Genomic DNA, 17,281 nt, shown 5'->3' with positions numbered 1-17,281 from the left:
TGCTACTGCTGTTTGGAGGAGTTTAAACTAATTCGGCAGGGGAGGGGACAAAGACTGTTAACAGAATAGGGACATGTCACAATACAGTAAAGCAATAAAGTCAGAGGGAGTACAGATGTATTAAGTTTCAAGGGAGTAAGGCCAGGCTGATGGCCTTTACTTTAATGTCAGAAGCTCAACATTCCAAGATATGGAATCTTGAGGCGAGATAAGAGATTGGGTAAAAGAAGAGGAGGCATTGTATTATTAGTTAAGGAGTCAGTTACTGCAGTTTGAAGAAATGATACCTTGGAGGGGGCATCAAATGAAACTTTGTGGGTAGAGCTTAGGAATATAAATGGGGCAGCCACATCTCTAGGTGGACATTATAGGCCCCCAGATAGTCAGCACGAAACTGAGGAGCAAATGTGCACTAAATTCACAGAGGTGTGTAAAAATAATAACAACAGGGTAATTATATTAAGTGATTTCAACTTTCCCAACATTAATTGGGATAGTTCCAGTGGTAAGGGCTGAGATGGAGTGGATTTCTGTGAAATGTATACCGGAGAAATTTTTAGGTCAATATGTAGAGGGTTCAATAAGGGACGGCACAGTGCTGGAGCCAATTCTGGGGGACAAAGCCGACAATGGTTGCGGTGGTGGTGGAGGAGCACCTTAATTTGGGGGACCACAACATGGCACTATTTAATTTTGTTATGGACAAAGAAATCGATAAGTTGCAAAAAGTGTTTTGGATTGAGGCAGAGCAGATTTTAGTAAAATAAGGCATGATCTGGCCAAGGTAGACTGGGAACAGCTGCTTGTGGGAAAATTTATAGAACAGCAGTGGGGAGCTGGCGTTCAAAAAGGAGGGTACAGGCCCAACATGTTCCCCCTAGGGTGATAGGAAGGAGTTACAAGCCCAGAAGACCGTGGATGTCCAGAGATATTCAGGGTACGATGAGAAGGAAAAGAGAGGCTATTTGCAGGTCGAAGGGGAGCAAATCTGCAAAGGCATTAAGTGAGTACAGAAAGTGGAGGGTGGAGCTTACGAAAGCAGTTAGACGAGAGCAAAGAGGTTTTATGAGAAAGCTCTGGCCGTTAAAAGTAGGGAAAATCCCAAGATATTCTTGAAGTATATCAATGGGGAGAATAACCAGCTAGGGACCATTAGGAACCAAGAGGGCAATCTGCAGGTGGAGGCAAATAAAATTGGAAGGGTATTGAATGAATATTTCACATCAGTCTTCACCCAAGGGAATGAAAATGTAGGTATGCAACCCGGGGAGAGAGACCGAGAGGTTCTTGAACAAATTGACATGGGGACTGATGAGGTATTGGAGGTGTTGGAAAGCTTAAAAGTCAAAAACTTTCCAGGTATGGATGAATTGTGTCCCAGGCTGCTGTGGGATGTGAGGGAGGAGATTGCAGGGGCTCTGACCCAAATTTTTTTATTTCTCTGGTCACAGGTGAGGTGCCAGAGGATGGAGAACAGCTAATGTGATTCCACTATTTAAGAAAGGTTGTAGAGATAGGCCAGGGAACTACAAACCAGTGAATCTCAGGTCAGTGGTAGGGAAACAGTTGCAGAAAATTCTGACGGAGAGATTCTATCTCCAGTTGGAGAGGCAAGGTTTGATCAGGGATAGTCAGCATGGCTTTGTCAGAAGAAGGTCATGCCTAACAAACTTGATTGAATTTTTTGAGGCGGTGACCAGGTGTATCGATGAGGGTCGTGCAGTTGATGTAGTTATGTGGATTTCAGCAAAGCCTTTCACAAGGCCCCCATGGCAGACTTATAAAGAAGGCAAATGCACATGGGATACAGGGTAGTTTGATAAGGTGGATTCAAAATTGATTAGTTGTAGGAGACAGAGGGCGATGACAGAAAGCTGCTTTAATGATTGTAAGCCAGTGTCCAGTGGCATACCGCAAGGATCTGTGATCGGTCCAGGATAGTGAGTTTTGCGCATGAGCAGTGGGAGGGAGGCCATATCCGGTGTGAGGCCACAGGCAGAGTGAGCTTTAAGCTTTAAACTTGCGAATTTGAAGCAAGTTGGGGATTCTGTGCAGAGCGAGAAGAAGTGCTCTTTGTTGTTTCTCCTTGCTTTGTAATTTTTACAACTTCAAAGAGTGGTCTTGCCCTGCTACAGCTAGAGCTACAAGCAAGAGAGCTGATTGATAAGTAGTGGACAAGGTCGGTCAGTCTTTGTAACTTTGCATAGTTTGAAAATAGGTATTGTGGTGTATAATCTGTAAGGGCTCTAATTGCTAGTAATGAGGACAAGCAAAGAAAGGCCTTAGAAAATGGAATTTAATCAAATATCAAGCATCTTCAAAAGCTTGAATTTAAAAGGGAAAGTCTAAAAGGAGAACTCAAAGCCTTAATTTGCTCCTCTTACTCCATGCGGGAGACCGGGAACATTTCTAGTGCCCGGGGCCAGCATGTGTGCAGAAAGTGTCTCCAGCTGCAACTCCTGGAAGCACGAGTTTCAGAGCTGGAGCGGCGGTTGGGGACACTGTGGGACATCCGTGATGTGGAGCGTGCTGTGGATGGCACATATAGAGAGGTGGTCACACCGCAGGCTCAGACACAACAGGCAGGAAGGGAATGGGTGACCACCAGGCAGAGCAAGAGAGCTCGGCGGGCAGTGCAGGAATCTCCTGTGGCCATTCCCCTGCAAAACAGATACGTTAGATAATGTTGAGGTGAATGACCTCTCAGGGGAAAGTGGCAACAGTCAAATTTATTGCACCAGTTAGTTCTGCAGCAGAGCGGAGGAGTAAAAAGTATAGGAATGCAATAGTTATAGGGGATTCGATTGAAAAGGGAATAGATAGGTGTTTTGGTGGCCATAAACGAGACTCCCGGATGATATGTTGCTTTGCTGGTGCTAGGGTCAAGGATGTCTTGAAGCGGTTACAGGACATTCTGAAGGGGAAGGGTGAACAGCCAGTGGTCGTGGTTCACATCAGTACCAACGACATACGCTGAAAAAAAGGGATGAGGTCCTGAAAGCAGAATATAGAGAGTTAGGAAGAAAGTTGAGAAGTCGGACCTCAAAATGTCGTGATCTCAGGATTACTACCAGTGCCACTTGCTGGTCAGAGTAGAAATAGTAGGATGTACTGGATGAATATGTGGCTGAAGAGATGGTGTGAGGGGGACGGTTTCAGACTCTGGGGCATTGGTACCGGCTCTGGGGGAAGTGCGACCTGTACAAACTGGAGGGGTTACACATTGGCTGATCAGGACTAATGTCATGGGGGTTACTTGCTGGAGTGGTTGGGGAGGATTTAAACTAATATGGCAGGGGGATGGGAACCTATGTAAGGATGCAGAGCAGGGGGAATCAAGAACAAGAAGAAAAGACAGAAAAGAGAATAAGAAAAGTGATAGACAGAGAAAGTAAGGGCCCGTATCAGATAATAACACTACAAAATCGTAGGGAAGGACAGGGTACGCTGAAAGGACTAGCCTCAAGGTTTTTTACCTGAACGCATGGAGCATTCAAAATAAAATGGATGAATTAGTCAAGCAGATAGATATAAAGGGATATGATATAGTTGGGATTACGGAGACATGGCTCCCAGGTGACAAGGGATGGGAACTAAACATTGAGAAGCTATTCAGTTTTTAGGAAGGACAGACAGAAAGGAAAAAGTGGTGGAGTTCATTGTTGATGAAAGAAGATATTGATACAATATTGAAGAAAGATACTAGTACAAACAATGTGGAATCTGTCTGGGTGGAGTTAAGGAACATCTGCATATAAGAAATATCTGCATATTGGGTGACTCGAATTAGTCACAGTACAATAGAGGAGAAATTTCTGCATTGCATACGGGATGGTTTTCTGGACCAGTATGTTGAGGAACGAACAAGGGAAAAGGCCATCTTGGACTCGGTGTTGTGCAATTAGAAAGGATTAGTTGGCAATCTAGTTGTGAGAGAATCCTTGGGGATGAGTGACTACAATATGGTAGAATTCTTTATCAAGGTGAATAGTGAGGCAGTTGATTCTAAGACCAAGGTCCTGAACCTCATTAAAGGTAACTCTGATGATATGAGGCATGAGCTGGCTTTGATGGATTGGGAAACATTACTGAAAGGAAGGACAGCGGGCAGGCAATGGCAGTCAATCAAAACGAATAGGTGAACTCCAAAAGTTGTATATTCCTATTTGGCACAAGATTAGAAAGGGAATTGTAGCCAAACCATGGCTTACAAGGTATTAGATTCAAAGAAGAGGCAGAAAAATTAGCAAAACAAAACAATAGACCTGAGGATTGGGAACAGTTTAAAGTTCATAAAAGGCAGATCAAGGGATTGTGCAAGAAGGGGAAATTACAATTTGAAAGTAAACAAGTGGGTAACATAAGAACTGACTGTAAAAGTTTCTACAGGATGTAAAGAGAAAAGGATTAAGAAAAACTAATGTAGGCCCTTTACAGTCAGAAACAGTGGAATTCATTACAGGGAAAAAATAAATGGCTGAGGAACTAAATTCGTACTTTGCTTCTGTCTTCACAAAGGAAGACATGAATACTATACTGGAAGTTCTGCAAAGCACAAGTTTTAGTGAGGAGCTGAAAGAAATTAGTATTAGTAAAGAAATGGGTTTGTGGAAAATTAATGAGATTGAAGGCAGGCAAATCTCCAGGAACTAATAATCTTCATCCCAGAGTACTTAAGGAAGTGGCCCTAGAAATAGTAGATCCATTGGTGGTCATTTTCCAAAATTCTTTGGACTCTGGAATGGTTCCTACAGATTGGAAGGTAGGGAATGTAATTCCACTATTCAAAAAGGGATGTGGAGATCAAACAGGGAACTATAGATCAATGAGTCTAATGTCAGAGTGGAGAAATTGCTCGAGTCCATTATCAAGGATTTCATAACACAGCATTTGGAAAGCAGTGGTGTAATCAGACAAAGTCAGCGTGGATTTACAAAAGGAAACTCATGCTTAACAAATTTAGTAGAATTCTTTGAAGATGTAATGAGTAGAGTTGGCCAGGGAGAACCGGTGGATGTGGTGTATTTAGATTTTTAGAAGGCTTTCGACAAAGTCTCAGACAACAGATTAATATGTAAAATTAAAGTGCATGGAATTACGGGGAGTGTCTTGGGATGGATAGAAAGCTGGTTAGCAGACAGGAAGCAAAATGTTGGAATAAATGGGTATTGTTCTGATTGGCAGGCAACGACTAGTGGTACCACAAGGGTCTGTGCCAGGGCCCCAACTGTTCACATTATATATTAATGATTTGGATGAGGGAACTAAATGTATGTTCTCCAAATTTGCAGACAATACACAGTGGGGTGGGAGGCTGAGCTGTGAGGAGGATGCAGAGATGCTCCAGCGAGATTTGGACAGGCTGCATGGTGGGCACATGCATGACAGATGCAGTATAATGTGGATAAATAGGAGGTTATCTGCTTCAGTAGGAAAAACAGGAAAGCAGATTATTATTTGAATGGGTGTGAATTGAGAGAGGTGGATACTCAGCGAGACTTGGGTGTCCTCGTGCATCAGTCGCTGAAAGTAAGTGTGCAGGTACAGCAGGCAGTAAAGTAGACAAATGGTATGTTGCCCTTCATAGTGAGCGGTTTTGAGTACAGGAATTTGAGTTGTTTTACCGCAATGGTATACGGCATTGGTGAGGCCACACCTGGAGTATTTTGTGCAATTTTGGTGCCCTTATCCAAGGAAGGATGTTCTTTTTATGGAGGGAGTGCAACAAAGGCTTACCAGGCTGATTCCTGGGATGGCGGGACGGTCAAATGTGGAGAGACTAGAATTTTATTCATTGGAATTTAGAAGAATGAGAGGGGATCTCATCAAAACTTATAAAATTTGAACAGGATTAGATAGGGTTGATTCAAAAAGAATGTTCCTGATGGTAGGGGAGTCCAGAACTGGAGGTCATAATTTGAGGATAAGGGGTAAACCTTTAAGTACTGACATGAGGTAACAATTCTGCACCCAGAGACAGATGAATCTGTGGAATTCGCTAGAAAGTAGTTAAGGCCAAAATGTTGTGTAATTTCAAGAAGGAATTAGATATAGCTCTTGGGTTTAAAGGAATCAAGGGATAGGGGGGTGAAGGCGGGAATAGGGTATTGAACTTGCTGATCCACCATGACCATTGTGAATGGTGGAGCAGGATCGAAGGGCTGAATTGCCTCATCCTGCTTCTATTTTCTATGTCCTCCATTATTCGCCCTTTATATAAACAACATTTTGTGGGGTAGGATCAGTAAGTTTGCAGATGACACAAAGATTGCCCAGGTGGTTAACTGTGAAGCTTCTGGAATTGCAAGAAGTTTTGACGGGATGGTCAAATGGGCAGATACGAGGCAGATGGAATTTAACCCTGAAAAGAGTGAGGAGATACACTTTAGGAGTAATTTGACAAGGAATTATACAATGAACGGCATGACACTCAGAGGTTCTGAGGAACAAAGGTACCTTGCCGTGTTTGCCCATAGATATCTGAAGGTGGGAGAGCAGGTTAATAGGACGGTGTTAAAGGCATATGGGACACTTGCTTTTATCAATCTATGTGTAAGTTACAAAAGCAGGGGGGTCATGTTGGAGCTACATTGAACTTTGGTGATGCCACAGCTGGAGTACTGTGTACAATTCTGCTTGCCACATTATAGGAAGGATGTGATTGCACTGGAGGGGGTGCAGAGGAGATTCACCAGGATGTTGCCTGGGATGGCACATTCACGTTATGAAGAGAGGTTAGATGGGCTTGGGTTGTTTTCGTTGGAGCAGAAAAGATTTGGGGCGAGCTGATGGAGGTGTACAAGATTATGAGGGGCATGGACAGGCATGTATAGGGAGCAGCTCTTCCCCTTAGTTGAAGAGTCAGTCACAAGGGGAGAGAAGTTCAAGGTGAGGGGCAGGTTGTTTCAGGGGAAATGCAAGGCCAAAAGTCCCCCCCCCCCCCCCAAGAGGGTGGTCTGGAATGCACTGCCTGTGCGGGTGGCAGGGGCAGTTTGCCTCACATAGGAACACAGGAACATAGGAGATATGAAGGCAATTCAGCCCTTTGAGCCTGATCTGCCATTCAATCAGATCATGACTGATCTCTTCCTGGTCTCAACTCCACCTCCCCACTTGTTCACCAAACCCCTTTAACCCATTCCTTTTAAAAGGTACCTGGATGTGCACTTGGCATGCCATAACATTCAAGGCTATGGGTTAAATGCTGGAAAATGGAATTAGGAAGGTAAGTCAGGTGTTTTTCACATGTCAGTGCAGACTAGATGGATGCCATCTGCACTGAGAGATTCTGTCATCTCAGTCCTAAATGATTCGCTTCTCATCCTTTCAGCAGATGAACATTTAGGGGTGAGAGTGATCACTGTCTCCAAACTTCAGACTGGCAATGGAAAGGACAAATAACAATCTTGAGTAAGGAATAATTAACTGGCCAAGCCCAGATATAATGGAGTAAAAATGGACTTAGGCCGAATAAATTGGATTTAATGTTTGACCGGAAAAACAGTACCTAAATGGCTCTTTGCAAAGAAATACGTCGGCATGAGGAAGGTATTTTCCAATGAAGGAGAAAGGTACGGCAAACAAATCCAAACTTAAACAAACCCTCCATAACGCAAACAACCCTCCTATAATGCAAACACACCCCAGATAGATCGGAGTAAGATAAAGCATGCTTTCAGAAATATCATCTGAACATCAAAACATTGGTCATTTGGCCCTTCGAGCCTGCTCCGCTGTTCAATAATTCTAAGCCAGATCGGTTTGTTGCGTATTCCACATATCTCTAGCTTTTGATTCTGTTGCTTAACAAGAATTTATCTACCGCCACCTCAAAAATATTCAAGGGTCCCACCTCCATGGTTTCTCAGGCACAGAATTCCAAAATTGTACAAGTCACTCGAAATAAATGACCCAACCCTTAAAACAGCAGCTCCTGGTTCCTCACCCACAAAGAAAACATCCTTTCCACATCCACCTTGTTGAGACCATTCAGGATCTTATACACAAAGTAAGTCACCCTCTCTCTCCTGAACCCGAGCGGAAAGCAGCCCAATCTATCAAACCTTTCCCGAGAAGGCTACTGCTCCTTCCAGGTACCAATCTAATGAACTTCCTCTGTAGCATCTCGAACATATTTTCATCCTTCCAGATGCAAGGACACCAAAACGGCCGCATTATTCAAGATGTGGTCTCACCAATGCCTTGTATAACAGATGCATAATATCCTTACTTGTCCGAAATGATTCGCTTCTCATCCTTTCAGCGAGAGAAAACAGAGTTAATGTTTTGAGTCCGGTGGACCCTTCATCAGAGTTAAACAGAACATAGAACATAGAACAATACAGCGCAGTACAGGCCCTTCGGCCCACGATGTTGCACCGAAACAAAAGCCATCTAACCTACACTATGCCATTATCATTCATATGTTTATCCAATAAACTTTTAAATGCCCTCAATGTTGGCGAGTTCACTACTGTAGCAGGTAGGGCATTCCACGGCCTCACTACTCTTTGCGTAAAGAACCTACCTCTGACCTCTGTCCTATATCTATTACCCCTCAGTTTAAAGTTATGTCCCCTCGTGCCAGCCATATCCATCCGCGGGAGAAGGCTCTCACTGTCCACCCTATCCAACCCCCTGATCATTTTGTATGCCTCTATTAAGTCTCCTCTTAACCTTCTTCTCTCCAACGAAAACAACCTCAAGTCCATCAGCCTTTCCTCATAAGATTTTCCCTCCATACCAGGCAACATCCTGGTAAATCTCCTCTGCACCCGCTCCAAACCCTCCACGTCCTTCCTATAATGCGGTGACCAGAACTGTACGCAATACTCCAAATGCGGCCGTACCAGAGTTCTGTACAGCTGCAACATGACCTCCCGACTCCGGAACTCAATCCCTCTACCAATAAAGGCCAACACTCCATAGGCCTTCTTCACAACCCTATCAACCTGGGTGGCAACTTTCAGGGATCTATGTACATGGACACCTAGATCCCTCTGCTCATCCACACTTTCAAGAACTTTACCATTAGCCAAATATTCCGCACTCCTGTTATTCCTTCCAAAGTGAATCACCTCACACTTCTCTACATTAAACTCCATTTGCCACCTCTCAGCCCAGCTCTGCAGCTTATCTATATCCCTCTGTAACCTGCTACATCCTTCCACACTATCGACAACACCACCAACTTTAGTATCGTCTGCAAATTTACTCACCCACCCTTCTGCGCCTTCCTCTAGGTCATTGATAAAAATGACAAACAGCAACGGCCCCAGAACAGATCCTTGTGGTACTCCACTTGTGACTGTACTCCATTCTGAACATTTCCCATCAACCACCACCCTCTGTCTTCTTTCAGCTAGACAATTTCTGATCCACATCTCTAAATCACCCTCAATCCCCAGCCTCCGTATTTTTTGCAATAGCCTACCATGGGGAACCTTATCAAATGCTTTGCTGAAATCCATATACACCACATCAACTGCTCTACCCTCGTCTACCTGTTCAGTCAACTTCTCAAAGAACTCAATAAGGTTTGTGAGGCATGACCTACCCTTCACAAAGCCATGTTGACTATCCCTGATCATATTATTCCTCTCTAGATGATTATAACTCTTGTCTCTTATAATCCCCTCCAAGACTTTACCCACTACAGACGTGAGGCTCACCGGTCTATAGTTGCCGGGGTTGTCTCTGCTCCCCTTTTTGAACAAAGGGACCACATTTGCTGTCCTCCAGTCCCCTGGCACTATTCCTGTAGCCAATGATGACATAAAAATCAAAGCCAAAGGTCCAGCAATCTCTTCCCTGGCCTCCCAGAGAATCCTAGGATAAATCCCATCAGGTCCCGGGGACTTATCTATTTTCAGCCTGTCCAGAATTGCCAACACCTCTTCCCTACGTACCTCAATGCCATCTATTCTATTAGCCTGGGGCTCAGCATTCTCCTCCACAACATTATCTTTTTCCTGAGTGAATACTGACGAAAAATATTCATTTAGTATCTCGCCTATCTCTTCAGACTCCACACACAATTTCCCATCCCTGTCCTTGACTGGTCCTACTCTTTCCCTAGTCATTCGCTTATTCCTGACATACCTATAGAAAGCTTTTGTGTTTTCCTTGATCCTTCCTGCCAAATACTTCTCATGTCCCCTCCTTGCTCGTCTTAGCTCTCTCTTTAGATCCTTCCTCGCTACCTTGTAACTATCCATCGCCCCAACCGAAACTTCACACCTCATCGTCACATAGGCCTCCTTCTTCCTCTTAACAAGAGATTCCACTTCCTTGGTAAACCACGGTTCCCTCGCTCAACGCCTTGCTCCCTGTCTGACCGGTACATACTTATCAAGAACACGCAGTAGCTGATCCTTGAACAAGCCCCACTTATCCAGTGTGCCCAACACTTGCAGCCTACTTCGCCACCTTATCCCCCCCCCCCCCCCCCCCCAAGTCACGTCTAATGGCATCATAATTGCCCTTCCCCCAGCTATAACTCTTGCCCTGCGGTGTATACTTATCCCTTTCCATCATTAACGTAAACGTCACCGAATTGTGGTCACTGTCCCCAAAGTGCTCTCCTACCTCCAAATCCAACACCTGGCCTGGTTCATTACCCAAAACCAAATCCAACGTGGCCTCGCCTCTTGTTGGCCTGTCAACATATTGTTTCAGGAAACCCTCCTGCACACACTGTACAAAAACGACCCATCTATTGTACTCGAACTATATCTTTTCCAGTCAATATTTGGAAAGTTAAAGTCTCCCATAATAACTACCCTGTTACTTTCGCTCTTATCCAGAATCATCTTCGCCATCCTTTCCTCTATATCCCTAGAACTATTAGGAGGCCTATAAAAAACTCCCAACAGGGTGACCTCTCCTTTCCTGTTTCTAACTTCAGCCCATACTACCTCGGAAGAAGACTCCCCATCTAGCATCCTCTCCGCCACCGTAATACTGCTCTTGACTAGCAGCGCCACACCTCCCCCTCTTTTGCCTCCTTCTCTGAGCTTACTAAAACACCTAAACCCCGGAACCTGCAACATCCATTCCTGTCCCTGCTCTATCCATGTCTCCGAAATGGCCACAACATCGAAGTCCCAGGTACCAACCCATGCTGCCAGTTCCCCTACCTTGTTTCGTATACTCCTGGCATTGAAGTAGACACACTTCAAACCACCTACCTGAACACTGGCCCCCTCCTGCGACGTCAAATCTGTGCTCCTGACCTCTATATTCTCATTCTCCCTTACCCTAAAACTACAATCCAGGTTCCCATGCCCCTGCTGCATTAGTTTAAACCCCCCCAAAGAGCACTAACAAATCTCCCCCCCAGGATATTTGTGCCCCTCAGGTTCAGATGTAGACCATCCTGTCTGTAGAGGTCCCACCTTCCCCAGAAAGAGCCCCAGTTATCCAGAAATCTGAATCCCTCCCGCCTGCACCATCCCTGTAGCCACGTGTTTAAATGCTCTCTCTCCCTATTCCTCATCTCACTATCACGTGGCACGGGCAACAACCCAGAGATGACAACTCTGTTTGTTCTAGTTCTGAACTTCCATCCTAGCTCCCTGAAAGCCTGCCTGACATCCTTGTCCCCTTTCCTACCTATGTCGTTAGTGCCAATGTGGACCACGACTTGGGGCTGCGCCCCCTCCCCCCTAAGGACCCGGAAAACACGATCCGAGACATCACGTACCCTTGCACCTGGGAGGCAACATACCAAACGTGAGTCTCTCACGCTCCCACAAAATCTCCTATCTGTGCCCCTGACTATAGAGTCCCCAATTACTAATGCTCTGCTCCTCTCCCCCCTTCCCTTCTGAGCAACAGGTGCAGACTCCGTGCCAGAGGCCCGTACCCCATGGCTTACCCCTGGTAAGTCGTCCCCCCCACAAGTATCCAAAGCGGTATACTTGTTTCTCAGGGGTACGACCGCAGGGGATCCCTGCACTGACTGTTTTTTCCCAGTCCCTCTTACAGTTACCCACCTATCTCCAATCTTTGGTGTAACTAATTCCCTGAAGCTGCTATCTATGACCCCTTCTGCCTCCCGAATGATCCGAAGTTCTTCCAACTCCAGCTCCAGTTCCCTAACTCGGTCTTGGAGGAGCTGGAGATGGCAGCACTTCCTGTAGGTAAAATCAGCAGGGACACTAACTGCATCCCTCACCTCAAACATCCTGCAGCAGGAACATTGCAGTCCCTTCCCTGCCATTCCTCTAACTTTCTACCAAGGTCTGGCTAACAACTAAATTAAATTTTTTATACAAAATAATAATAATATAATAAAATATGGTACTTACCTCAGACCAATGGGTTTTATTATTAGGTTAGAGGAGGAGGGCGGGTGGGAGACACTACACGTGTAGTGTCTCGGGTTTCCTCTCCACCAGAATTTATTGGTGAGGGTCTTCCCAGACGTCCACGGGTCGACTTCCTGTTCCCGCCTAAAACACTAATTTTTATTTTTTTTTTAAATTTCTCAGCTCCTGCTGAAATTGACTAACCAGCCAGCTCCACTCCCGCCAAAATCGACTGGCCTGCCCCTGCAAAGACAAGTGCTTTTAAAGGACAGACTTACCTCCCAGCAACCACTTCCGCACTGCTCCCGCTGAAACTGACTCACCAGCTGATTCTCCCGCCGAAATCGACTGGCCTGCCCCTGCAAAGACAAGTGCTTTTAAAGGACAGACTTACCTCCCAGCAACCACTTCCGCACTGCTCCCGCTGAAACTGACTCACCAGCTGATTCTCCCGCCGAAATCGACTGGCCTGCCCCTGCAAAGACAAGTGCTTTTAAAGGACAGACTTACATCCCAGCAACCACTTCCGCACTGCTCCCACTGAAACTGACTCACCAGCTGATTCTCCCGCCGAAATCGACTGGCCTGCCCCTGCAAAGACAAGTGCTTTTAAAGGACAGACTTACCTCCCAGCAACCACTTCCGCACTGCTCCCGCTGAAACTGACTCACCAGCTGATTCTCCCGCCGAAATCGACTGGCCTGCCCCTGCAAAGACAAGTGCTTTTAAAGGACAGACTTACCTCCCAGCAACCACTTCCGCACTGCTCCCACTGAAACTGACTCACCAGCTGATTCTCCCGCCGAAATCGACTGGCCTGCCCCTGCAAAGACAAGTGCTTTTAAAGGACAGACTTACCTCCCAGCAAACACTTCCGCACTGCTCCCGCTGAAACTGACTCACCAGCTGATTCTCCCGCCGAAATTCGACTCAAGAAGGAGAATCGTAATGTGTTATATACGGTAAAATAGGGGGTGGAGAAGTGGGAGCAGAGCAGAGTAGGTCAGTGATTCGTGGGAGCTAGGAGAGAATGCAATAAAGAGGGAAGGTCACAAGATAGAGGAAGTGTTAATGTTAGCAGAAGGTGATAGTAGTGGCATAAAAAAGGTGGGGAATGGGGAGGGGAGGTTTTGCATTGGGACAAAAATTTTGTTGGATATAAAAACTGTGAGCAGCATATGTAGATGTCCAGAAGGGCATACACAAGTTGGTTGAAGGGGTGGACAAGGTTTAGGTTTTCTGCAAATAATTGCAAAGTTATTCAATTTGGTGGGAAGAACATGGAGAGACAATATAAAATAAAGGGTAGAGCTCTTAACGAGGTACAGAAGAGGGGTCTGGGTACATATGTGCAAACATCATGGAAGGTGGACAGGACAGGCTGAGAGTGATTAATGAAGCACATAGTATCCAAGGCTTTATTCATAGAAGCATGGAGTCCAACAGCAAGGAGTTTATGTGGAATTTACATAAGTCACTAGTTTGTCATCAGATGGAGTAATCCCAACAAGGCCATAGAATTTATAGTGCAGAAGGAGGCCATTCGACCCATCGAGTCTGCACCGGCTCTTGGAAAGAGCACCCTATCCCCATAACCCAGTAACCTCACCCAACACTAAGGGCAATTTTGGACACTGAGGGCAATTTAGCATGGCCAATTCACCTAACCTGCACATCTTTGGACTGTGGGAGGAAACCGGAGCACCCGGAAGAAACCCACGCACACACGGGGAGAATGTGCAGACTCCGCACAGACAGTGACCCAAGCCGGGAATCGAACCTGGGGCTGTGAAGCAATTGTGCTAACCACAATGCTACCGTGCTGCCCAAGGTCGGGGCACTTCACTCAGTTTATGAAAAATGTGAATGAATTAGCGAGAGTGCAGAAAAAATTGTGAGAATGGTTCCAAACATGATGAACTTCAGTTCTGATGATAGATTGGAGAGGTTTTGCCTGCTTTTACTTGAGTAGATCAGGCTAAGGGGAGACTTGAAAGCGGTATTCAAAATCATCAGGGGCCAGAGGAGATAGGAAAAAGATAATAATATTCTTTATTAGTGTCACAAGTAGGCTTACATTAACACTGCAAAGTTACCGTGAAAATCCCAATTGTGAAAACATTGAGAACAAGTGGGCATAATTTTAAACTAATTAGTAAAAGGAGCAAAGACAAAGAAACATAGAAAATAGGAGCAGGAGGACTCCACTCGGCCCTTTCAGTCTGCTCCGCCATTCATTATGATCATGGCTGATTATCCAACTTAGTAACCTGTTCCCACCTTGCCCCCGCCCCCCCCCCCCCGCCCCCCCCCCCCCCCCCCCCGCCCGTATCCTGTGATCCCTTTAGCCCCAAGTGCTATATGCAACTCCTTTTTGGAAACATATAATGTTTTGGCCTCAAAGGCTTGCTGAAGTACCGAATTCCACAGGCTTACAACTCCCTGGGTGAAGACATTTCTCCTTCACACAGCTCCTAATGGTTTACCCTGTATCCATGGTCCTTGGTTCTAGACCTCCCCACCATCGGGAACATTGCTTCTGCATCAGCCCTGTGTAGTCCTGTTACAATTCTACAGGTTTCTATGAGATCCCCCTCATTCTCAAACTCCAGTTAATATGACCTTTTAAAAAAGTATTTTGATCAAACATTTTTCATTAACAAACACCACAAAGCGGCTCATAAGTATCACGATAATAACAAAAAAAAAATAAACCCACAACCGATCTTATAACTCCCATCAGCCCAACAAAAATACCTATCCCCAACAATAATGATAACCGTGCCCCTTCCTCACCCCCCCACCCCCCACCCCTCCCCTACAAACTGGTGGTGACTAATTCTTTAAAGTATGAGATGAATGGTCGCCACCTCAGATAGAACCCCTCCACCGATCCCCTACCATGTACTTGATCTTTTCCAAGTATAGAAATTCCATAGGTTCACCCAACCAGGCTGAGGCACTAGGTGGAGTGGAAGATCGCCAACCAGCAGAACTCGCCTCCGGGCTATCAGCAAGGCAAAGGCAAGAACATCAGCCTTCACCCAGTCTGCAACCCCGGGGAGTCTGACACCCTGAAAATGGGCACCAATGGACAAAGCTCCAAATCAATTTTAAGAATGGCTGACACACTGCTAAAAAGGTAGACCCAAAAGCTTACCATCTTGGACACGACCAGGACATGCAGGGAGATTAGCAGGCCCATGAGAAATCCACGCACACCTGTCCTCCACTTCCTCAAAGAATCCACTCATCCTAGTCTTAATAAGGTGAACCCTGTATACCACCTTAAGCCACATGCAGGGGGTGCCATTTAACTTACAAATGGCCCCACTCCACACATAACTCAGCTCCTCCTCCCACTTCGCCCTCACCCGCTCCAGGGGAGCAGCTTCCATTGACACGAGCTGCCCATAAATATTTGAAATGCTCCCCCTCCCCAGACCTCACCAACAATAGAATTCTCTCCAGCAGGGAGGTTTGCGGCGCTAAAGGAAATGTGGGACACGCCTTCCAGATAAAATCGCATAACTGATAGCATCGGAACAAGTTTACCCCTGACAGTTGAAATATAACCGAGATCTCCTCCCAACTGGCAAACCAGCCCTCCATGAACAGATCCGTAAAGCACGCCAGGCTCTTTCCTCCGCATGATTTAAAGTCACCCAAACCAGACGGTACAAACAAATGGATACCGCATATGGGGGCCAGCAATGACATTGCTGCCTAAACTGCTCTCATATCTTTAAAGTAGAGATCACAACCAAGTTTAAGGAATACCTCACTGGGAAGAACAGGAGCAAAGCCATAACCAAAGACCGCAAACTCGAACACTACATGAACTCTCCCCCTCCCCCGATATGGATTGTGACTCTCCCAGCCACTCCAGCACTTTCTCAATATTGGCCAGCCAAGATTAAAGGAGAAAATTGGGTAACGCCAGGCCCCCAAACTGCCGGTTCCTCTGAAGGCACACCCTACAAATTCTTGGTGACTTACCTGCCCGAATGATATAGGTCACTAACTTGTACAAGGAAAAGTGGGAGACATTGGAACAGAAATAAGAATCTTGGTAGAATATTCACCTGAACTGTCTGCACCCTACCCGCCAGGGATAGCAGAAAGTTATCCCAGTCTGTAAATCTTACCTCACACTACTTATCTGACTTGCATAGTTTGACCTCTGAAGAATAGGACAATCATGGGCCACTTGGGTACCCAAATAACAGCAGCTACCACTGGCAAGACAAAAAGGCAATATCTCCAAATTGGCTCCCCTCCCCCAAGGGTTAACCAGAAAATATTCACTCTTCTCCAGGTTCAACGTATAGCCCAAAATGAAGCCATAGCTTCTCAGTAGCTTCGTAATTCATCCATAGAGACTGGGTCAGTAACATACAAGAGCAGGTCATCAACGTACAGAGCCAATGCTCCCCCACCCGCCTTATCCGCCTCCATTCACCCGAAGAACTCAGCGCTGTAGCTTAAGCTTCTATCGCTAGCGCAAACAGGAGCGGTGACAATGGGTCGTGCCTTGTATACCTACTCAGTGGAAAGAACCTCAAACTCGATGCATTAGTAAACTGGTCATATGGGCTTTATAAAATAATGAGGACAATTGATAAGGTACCTGCCAGAGACTCACTAACCACCACTTACCTACCGTTAGAATCCACCACGATCCTGGTGGCCAGCAGGTGGGCCCACCTATTAACCAAAATTGCCACAACTCAGATCATTCCATCAAAGCACAAGTGAAATAAATGCCCCACCCATACCCTCCACAATCCGGTCTGATCTCTTACCTGAACCCAAGTCTCCTGCAAAAAGATAACATCAGCATTCAGATTCCTTGGGCGGGATTCTCCGACCCACCACCGGGTCGGAGAATCGCCGTGGGCCGTCGTGAATCCCGCCCCCTCCGCCTACCGAATTCTCCGAAGGGAGAAAAGTCGGCGGGGCGTCAATCG

General features: G+C 45.9%; 1 protein-coding gene across 6 annotated transcripts in view; it reads right to left on the bottom strand.

Moving 5' to 3' along the window:
* LOC140390228 (uncharacterized) overlaps window positions 1-17,281 on the bottom strand; it is a 72,951-nt gene that overhangs the window by 28,273 nt on the left and 27,397 nt on the right. Inside the window, exon 1 of one of the 6 annotated variants that reach the window (XM_072475204.1) lies at window positions 16,971-16,991. The exons of the other annotated variants lie outside the window; for them this stretch is intronic. The gene's annotated coding sequence lies outside the window, so the exon portion shown is untranslated. Of the gene's footprint in view, window positions 1-16,970; window positions 16,992-17,281 lie in introns of those variants that run through there. 6 annotated transcript variants of the gene reach the window in all.

The sequence above is a fragment of the Scyliorhinus torazame genome, chromosome 14 (genome assembly GCF_047496885.1).
Source record: "Scyliorhinus torazame isolate Kashiwa2021f chromosome 14, sScyTor2.1, whole genome shotgun sequence".
Classification (NCBI taxonomy): Eukaryota; Metazoa; Chordata; class Chondrichthyes; order Carcharhiniformes; family Scyliorhinidae; genus Scyliorhinus; species Scyliorhinus torazame.
Note: the sequence above shows the minus strand (reverse complement) of the source record. Positions and strands in the feature narration are given on the sequence as shown.